At 52.8% G+C, this 7,586-nt stretch overlaps 1 long non-coding RNA gene across 2 annotated transcripts; it reads right to left on the bottom strand.

The window, feature by feature from the left end:
- Positions 1-3,289: 3,289 nt before the first annotated feature.
- LOC308679228 lies at positions 3,290-5,253 on the bottom strand. 2 transcript variants are annotated; one of them, XR_014028732.1, is made up of 3 exons: positions 4,627-5,253; positions 4,185-4,524; positions 3,290-3,455 (listed from the first exon to the last, which is right to left on the bottom strand). It is a non-coding gene; the product is annotated as an uncharacterized lncRNA (long non-coding RNA). The 2 variants fall into 2 exon arrangements; XR_014028733.1 differs by lacking the exon at positions 3,290-3,455 and having other exon boundaries at positions 4,060-4,524.
- Positions 5,254-7,586: the final 2,333 nt, after the last annotated feature.

Raw genomic sequence — 7,586 nt, 5'->3', positions numbered from 1 at the left:
AATTCTGGTCCAATTTCCTATCCCTCGTGGGTGGGCGGGGCTGGTCCTGGTGAAAGGGAAGCCTGATGGCTGCAACCTCCCCACCCCCATCATCCTTTTCTGAGCGGAGGAAGGAAAGAGATGAGGAGGGAGAGAGGGAGGGAATAAGTGAGGAAGGAAAAGCACCTTGGTAGCATCAATCCTGTATCATTGAGACTTGGGCTCAAAGGAGAAAGCAATTTTATGTTCTCTTTTGTCGCAGACAGGACTTTATTGGCAGTCCAAGTTAACATTGGTATTCTTGAATTGTGAGCTCTTTAGGAAAGTGTCCCCTCCTTGTGTGTTGCAAAGAGCCATTTCCAGTGGGGAAAACATTTTCTTTTGCTATATTTCTAGTCTGAATTAGACCAAGGCAGGGTCCCTACAGGAGAGCCCTTGTAAGGGTTATGTATTAATAGAAAAGCAACTAACTTACACCTGCTCCTAAATGCTAAAGCTGTTGCACATAAAAAATGGAGGTGCTCTGATCAACTATCACAGCCACCATTTTGACACTTTTGCTGTACTGTTGTCTGTGGACGTCCCCACTAAATGCAGGCATGGGATAAATTGAACCTGGTTTGTTCTCGGTCTTTTAAGTGGCCACAGACTACCAGCCAAAGTGGCATTTGATCACAAGGGAAGAAGGCATAGAGAAATGTTTCCCCTTTTGCCTTTCAGCATCCTTTCAGCAATGGGGAGGGAGGAAGATTATAAAGAGAGGAAGGGACCGAGAGAAGTCCTGCCTTAGCACTTAACTTAGCATTTAGCACTTAACCACAAGCAGCCATGCTTCCAATCCCTTGTACCTTCCTCCTGACCTCTCCTCGTGGTCTCCCATCAAATTGCCAAGGAGAGCGAGCCAATCAGCAGCAGCGTTGAAGAGATAAGTGCAGCCGGGTGCCCCCCAAGCAACTGGCATGACTGAGGGTCCTCTGCATGGCCTGATAACAACAGCCAGGCTCCTCTGGTGGACAAGGCTATAGTGCCTTCCTCACCTGGAGACAATGGTTCCCCCCCAACCTGGGCCCTCACAGGTGCCCTCCCAAAGCGAACAATATTTTTTTAAATTTTATTTTAATACCATTTATATGCCGCTCTTCTCCGAAGACTCAGGGCGGCTTACAATCTAAGCACAAATCAAATGTGCTTAGCAATAGCCTTCATTCTGTGTATATGCCTGCTTATTAGGGCTTTCACCCCCCCCCAAGCGGCATTATTACAAAGTCAGCTTATTGCCCCCAACAATCTGGGTCCTCATTTTACCTACCTCGGAAGGATGGAAGGCTGAGTCAACCTTGAGCCTGGTGGGATGCGAACCTGCAATAATTGCAGGCAGCTGGTGTTATTTAAGGAGGCATTAGCCCACTGCTCAACCAAGCTTCCTAATATTGAGATGGCCACCCCCATCCCGGCCCCCCAAGGTCAACCAAAACGCTAATGAAGCCCTCAATGAAATTGGGCATGTTGGGCAGACTACCTGGGCAAGTGGTTGTGAGGCATTAATCTAGGGAGACCCAGCACCCCACCTTCTTGGCAGGAAGGCAGGCTAGGAATGGCCCTTCAAAGGAAACTTGGGGCTGAGCATCTCAGGGTCTGCTCCTTTGCTGCCCTCTGATGGCCGTTAGTGGAGCTGCTGCTGTGATCTAATTCCATCTCAAGAACCCTGAAGACTTTGGCAGCCCCCACAGTAAGGATGGCAGTTGGGTCCCTCAAAGTGCTCCCCTGACCTCTCTGGTGGTTCCTCAGCAGGTGCAAGGGCCCTTGGACCATGGGGGCCAGAAAGCAGGGGCTGGGTGGGTGGCTGGTGCGGAGGGAAATATCTCCATAGTCCCCATCTGTGGCTTCCTGGCCAAGAGTAGCTTTGTTTGCCTAAAGTCACTTCCATCAGCTATATTATATGCCTAGGCCAGGGGTTGGCAACCTGAAAAAGCAAAAGAGCCACTGGGAACCGGTTCCATCACACATAAAAAAAAGTGGGAGCCGCGTGCGTGCGTCCATGCATGTGCATGCGAAAAAAAAAATTTTGCGCATGCGCAAAACAGTTTTTTCTTGCGCATGTGCGGACGCGCGCGGTTGCCATTTTTTTATGTGATGGAACCGGTTCCCGGTTACGCGATGTCGACGGCCCGTTTGCAGAGCTACCGCCTTCGGCAGCCTGCAAACGTGCCGCGACAGCTTTCCCAAAGAGCGGCGCCGCTGCCCATTTGTGCGGAGGTGCGGGCGCACCTCTCCAAAGGTTTGGGGAGGTGCGCGCGCACCTACGGTCATTCGAAGAGGTGCACGTGCACCTCTCGGAATGGGCAGCAGTGCCGCTTGTTGGGAAAGCTGCTGCGGCCCGTCTGCAAAACTGCCGCTTTCGGCAGCCTGCAAACATGCTGCGGCAGCTTTCTCAAAGAGCGGCGCTGCTGCCCGTTCGCGCGGAGGTACGCGCGCACCTCTCCAAAGGTTTGGGGAGGTGCGTGCGCACCTACGGTCGTTCGGAGAGGTGCGCGCGCACCTACGGTCGTTCGGAGAGGTGCGCGCGCACCTACGGTCGTTCGGAGAGGTGCGCGCGCACCTCTCGGAATGGGCAGCGGCGTCACTTGTTGGGAAAGCTGCCGCGGCCCGTCTGCAGAGCTGCCGCTTTTGGTTTGGGGTGGTGCCACTCTCCATTTGGAGAGGTGCGCGTGCACCACTGCCCGTTCGAAGAGGTGCGCGCGCACCGGGCGGCTGGGAGCCGCAGGAGACGGCTCAAAGAGCAGCATGCGGCTCCGGAGCCGCGGGTTGCCGACCCGTGGCCTAGGCAGAAAAGAAGTTTTCAGTGCCAGAGAAATGCTGTTCTCCAATTGCCGCTGCCTTCTATCAAGTGCCAGGAACACTGGTGGTGTGTTCCTGGCCCCGAGTTTTTTTCTTTTTTCATATAGACAAATCCAAGAGTGCTCTCCACCACCACCATCCCTGCTGGATACCCCAGGAAAAGTTCCTTCTTTACCCAGGAAACCAGTTCCACCAACCTGCTGTGCAGCTTCCAGGCAACAGCCTGACTGACCTGATCAGGTGTCAGGACCCACCCCAATCCACATCTTAGGAAAGAACTCTTGGAGACAGGATTGTCCAAACAGGAACTTTTACTAAAACATGGTTGACAGTGGATAATCTAGACAGGATCTGGAAAATGTGTCGCAGATCGATACTTTTAAAGTATCCTTGAGTAAAAACCCCTCCCCTCAGTCCATTTGGTCAGTCCGGGATCAGTTAAGTTTCATGTGTCAAAAGCCTTCTTGGGAAAAGAGAACTTCAATGCATTTTCAACTTTTGCTTCCTCCCCTTCAAATTCCAATCAGAGATAAACCAGAATTCCCCCCCCCCGCTCTTTCTTTGTTCTTCTCAGTTCAAAGTTTCTTCCCTGGTCTTTGATGATGGCCTCCAGGCAGGCTGAATAAACAACCTTCCATCTAAGGGATAAAGGTAAAAGGTAAATGTTCCGCCGCACATGCGTGCTAGTCGCATGTGCTAGTCGTTTCCGACTCTAGGGGCCGGTGCTCATCTCCGTTTCAAAGCCGAAGAGCTTGTCCGAGGACATCTCCGTGGTCATGTGGCTGGCATGATTAGACGCCAAAGGCGCACAGAACGCTGTTACCTTCCCACCCTAGTGGTCCCTATTTTTCTACTTGCATTTTTACGTGCTTTCAAACTGCTAGGTTGGCAGAAGCTGGGAGGAGTAACAGGCACTCACTCTGTTACGCGGCACTGGGGATTCGACCCGCGAAACTGCCAACCTTCTGATCAACAAGCTCAGCGTCCTAGCCCACTGAGACACCGCGTCCCTTTCTAATGGATAGGGATGACCAATTAATGGGAATGGCAGAATCCATGGGGCGAGATTTAGGGTTGCACGGATAGGGAGTTAAGAATGGAATATAAATGGATTCTGACACCAGGGTTCCAGATTCACAGCTCTAGTGCCTTCCAAGCTGCCTGATCAAAGGAAGCACCTGATTTTCCATGCTATTTTTTTATTTAGGAGAAAGTCATAAATCAAAATTTACACTCAATGCATTATGAAGGAACTGGATACTGTTTAATTGCATCAGTGTCAACGGATTTCACAGTAAATTGAAATTATTTGGTAAAAAGGTACCCCTAAATACTTTTTGCTCCAATGGGAGGATTCGACCATTCACCTTGTCCTTCTCTGACTCTTCTGCAGAGAATTTGAGGGGCCCAAACTTGGCACAGTATTTATGATGCAGGTTGAGCAGAGCAGAACCGATCAGAACAATTCTTGGCCTCTGTTTCATGGCCCTGATCTGAATTCTTAGGAGAGGACAGTTTCTGGCTCCTTCTCCACCTTCAGGAGGGGTCTCAGCTGCAGCCAGGATGGCCCAGAAAAGGAGCAGCTGAGAGGCCGGCTGGAACTCAAGCAGGAAATAAGGAAGGCTGGTCTTGGACAACAGGCTAAGTCACAGAAATCTAGCCCTTCTCAATACTGCCACACTTAGCACGTCAATGGGGTGTTAGATCCTAGGGAAGAAATTGTGTTGTGTGAACGAAAACAAGTCATGCTGAAGTATAAAATTGCAACTTTCTTGCCATTCAGCCTCTATAGTGCCTTTGCCAGCCTACCTGGGCAGGTTGTTGTGAGCTTTAATCTAGGGCCAGACAGTGCCCCGCCTCCTTCACTGGGCCGAGCATCTCTGAACTGCAGCGCTCCCAAAGGCCAGCCGGTAGTGCCAACACCCATCTTTGGCTGCTCCCTGATGGCCGGTGGGGGAGTGGCTGCTCAGCTGTACTTCATCTCCGGGGTCAGGAAAGCCAAAGTGCCCCCCCCTGCAGCAAAGACCTCAGTGGGTCCCTCACAGATCTCTTTGCTGGCAGTTCCTGGGCAAGTGCGAGGAAGGACTCACGGATTGTGTGGGCCGGAGCTGGAGGGCTGGTGCGGCCTTCATCATCCCGGGCCTAAGATTGCAGCCCTCCAGCCTTGAACAGGGCAGTAGCAGGAGGACCCACAGAAGTTGCTCTTGGTTGCTCTCATATGTTGCCATTGAGGCTTGTTGCAGGGACTCGCCTGAAGGGTGTCCACTGGGAACCTTCTCCAGCCGGGGACTCTCAGCCTGGCCCTGGACATCATTGGCTGTCCTGGGAAGTAATCTTGATTAGGGTTAGTTGGGACTTCAATGGGAAAGGTGGTTCTCAAGGCCAGTTTATGGGACCATCTCTTCTCCCCACTTTCCTCCTTTCTCTTTGGCAGGGCAGAAGATGTGAGGAAAAAACCCAAGAAAAACATTTGGAAAAATCATGAGATGAATACAAATATTTAAAGTCAAACAATAATTGCATATCCCCCTCCCCCCCCATGCACGAAGAGGTTCCAGTGTGAATGCAGAGCGAGTGAAGGGAGGGGCAGAAGCTCTGGAGAGCCAAAAGACCGAAACAGGCAGATTCGTCCATGAGATCAGGATCAGAATCACAGAATTAATGTAAATGAATTAATAAATAAAGATGATGATGATGATAATGATGAGAGCTGGTAGGGACCCTGGGGGTCTTCTAGTGCAGCCCCCTGCTCAGGAAGGAGACCCTATACCATTTCAGACAAATGGCTGTCGAGTCTCTTCTTAAAACCTTCCAGTGTTGGAGCACTGACAGCTTCTGGTGGCAGGTAGTTCCACTGCTTAATTCTTCTCCCTGTCAGGAAATTCCTCCCTCCTCCCCGCTGTTTCCCTCCGTCGCTGCTTCTCCCGCCTTCGGGGGGCTTCGGGGACGAGCCCGGCTCCCTCCTCCTCGGGGCGCCCCCCAGATACGGGAAGGCTGCTCTCCCGCCTCCCCCGCCCTTCTCCCCATCGGCTCCCACCCCCGCGCGGGAGGGGGGCTGCCTGGGGGCCGCGGGGGGGCCTGGCCGGAGCCCCCCCGGAGGAAGAAGGGAGGAAGCGCCCCCCCACTCCCCCCCGCCCTGCCTGGGGAGAGACTTCGCTACTACGCAGGCGCCATGTAGCTGATGGATGCAAGGAGGACGCCGATTGGTCGCTCTGGCGAGGGCGGCTATTGGCAGGAGGACTCGTAGGGGCGGTCCCTTCAAGCGAAAGAGGAAGAGCAACCAAGAAAAGGGTTCGCAGGGAACTCTCGCCTCCACTTCCGGGAACGAACCGAACTGAGGCGCTTAATTGACTCGGCCGCGGACTGGCTCGGAGCCAGGTAGGGCGCAAGGGATGCCGGGAGTCGCAGTCCGAGCTCTTCTCTGGCGGAGAAAGGGGGGAGGGGGGAGCCCGAGGCCTGGTCTGGCGGGAGGGGCGCTGGGAGGGAGGCCTGCCCGGAAAGTCTCACTGAGAGGCCGAGGCTTCGGCCTTGGTTCCCGGGCGGGACTGGGACTCCCCTCCGTGGAAGGGACGAAGCCGTGACCCGCCTCTCCCCCTTCGCCCCTGCAGGAGTTCGGGCGAGCCCGGCGGAAGAAGGAAGGAAGGAGGCCCCGCGCAGCAGCCCCGGGAGGAGACGGCGGGGAAGGCGCGGAAGGGATGAGCCGAAGGGGACTCCGGGAAAGGAGGCCGCCTGGAGGGCGAAGCGGGGAGCGGGAAACGGGCGGAGACCCCGAGACGGGCCTGGAGGGCGGAGGGTCCCTCAGAAGAGGCGGGAGACGCGGGAAACGCCACAGAATCGAGGAGGGAGGAAAGAAATATCAGTGCCCGGAATGTGGAAAATTTTTTAAAATTAATGGAAACCTTAAAGCGCATCTAAGAACCCACACTGGAGAAAAACCATATAAATGCCTGGAGTGTGGAAAGAGCTTCAGTCAGAGTAGTAGCCTTTATGTACATCAAAGGATCCACTCAGGAGAGAAACCATTTAAATGCCTGGAGTGTGGAAAGAGCTTCAGTGAGAGTAGTAGCCTTTATGTACATCAAAGGATCCACTCAGGAGAGAAACCACATAAATGCCTGGAGTGTGGAAAGAGCTTCAGTCGGAGGGGAAACCTTTATAGACATCAAAGAATCCACTCAGGAGAAAAACTATATAAATACCTGGAGTGTGGAAAGAGCTTCAGTCTGAGGGGAAGCCTTTATAGACATCAAAGGATCCACTCAGGAGAGAAACCACATAAATGCCTGGAGTGTGGAAAGAGCTTCAGTCGGAGGGGAAGCCTTTATACACATCAAAGGATCCACTCAGGAGAAACACCATTTAAATGCCTGGAGTGTGGAAAGAGCTTCAGTCGGAGGGGAAGCCTTTATAGACATCAAAGGATCCACTCAGGAGAAAAACCATTTAAATGCCTGGAGTGTGGAAAGAGCTTCAGTCTGAGGGGAAGCCTTTATACACATCAAAGGATCCACTCAGGAGAAAAACCATTTAAATGCCTGGAGTGTGGAAAGAGCTTCAGTCAGAGGGGACACCTTTATAGACATCAAAGGATCCACTCAGGAGAGAAGGCACATAAATGCCTGGAGTGTGGAGAGAGCTTCAGTCGGAGGGGAAACCTTTATAGCCATCAAAGGATCCACTCAGGAGAAACACCATTTAAATGCCTGGAGTGTGGAAAGAGCTTCAGTCGGAGGGATAGCCTTTATATACATCAAAGGATCCACTCAGGA

Source organism: Vipera berus (genome assembly GCF_964194415.1).
Source record: "Vipera berus genome assembly, contig: HAP1_SCAFFOLD_58, whole genome shotgun sequence".
Classification (NCBI taxonomy): domain Eukaryota; kingdom Metazoa; phylum Chordata; class Lepidosauria; order Squamata; family Viperidae; genus Vipera; species Vipera berus.
This window is presented reverse-complemented; position numbering and strand designations above follow the sequence as displayed.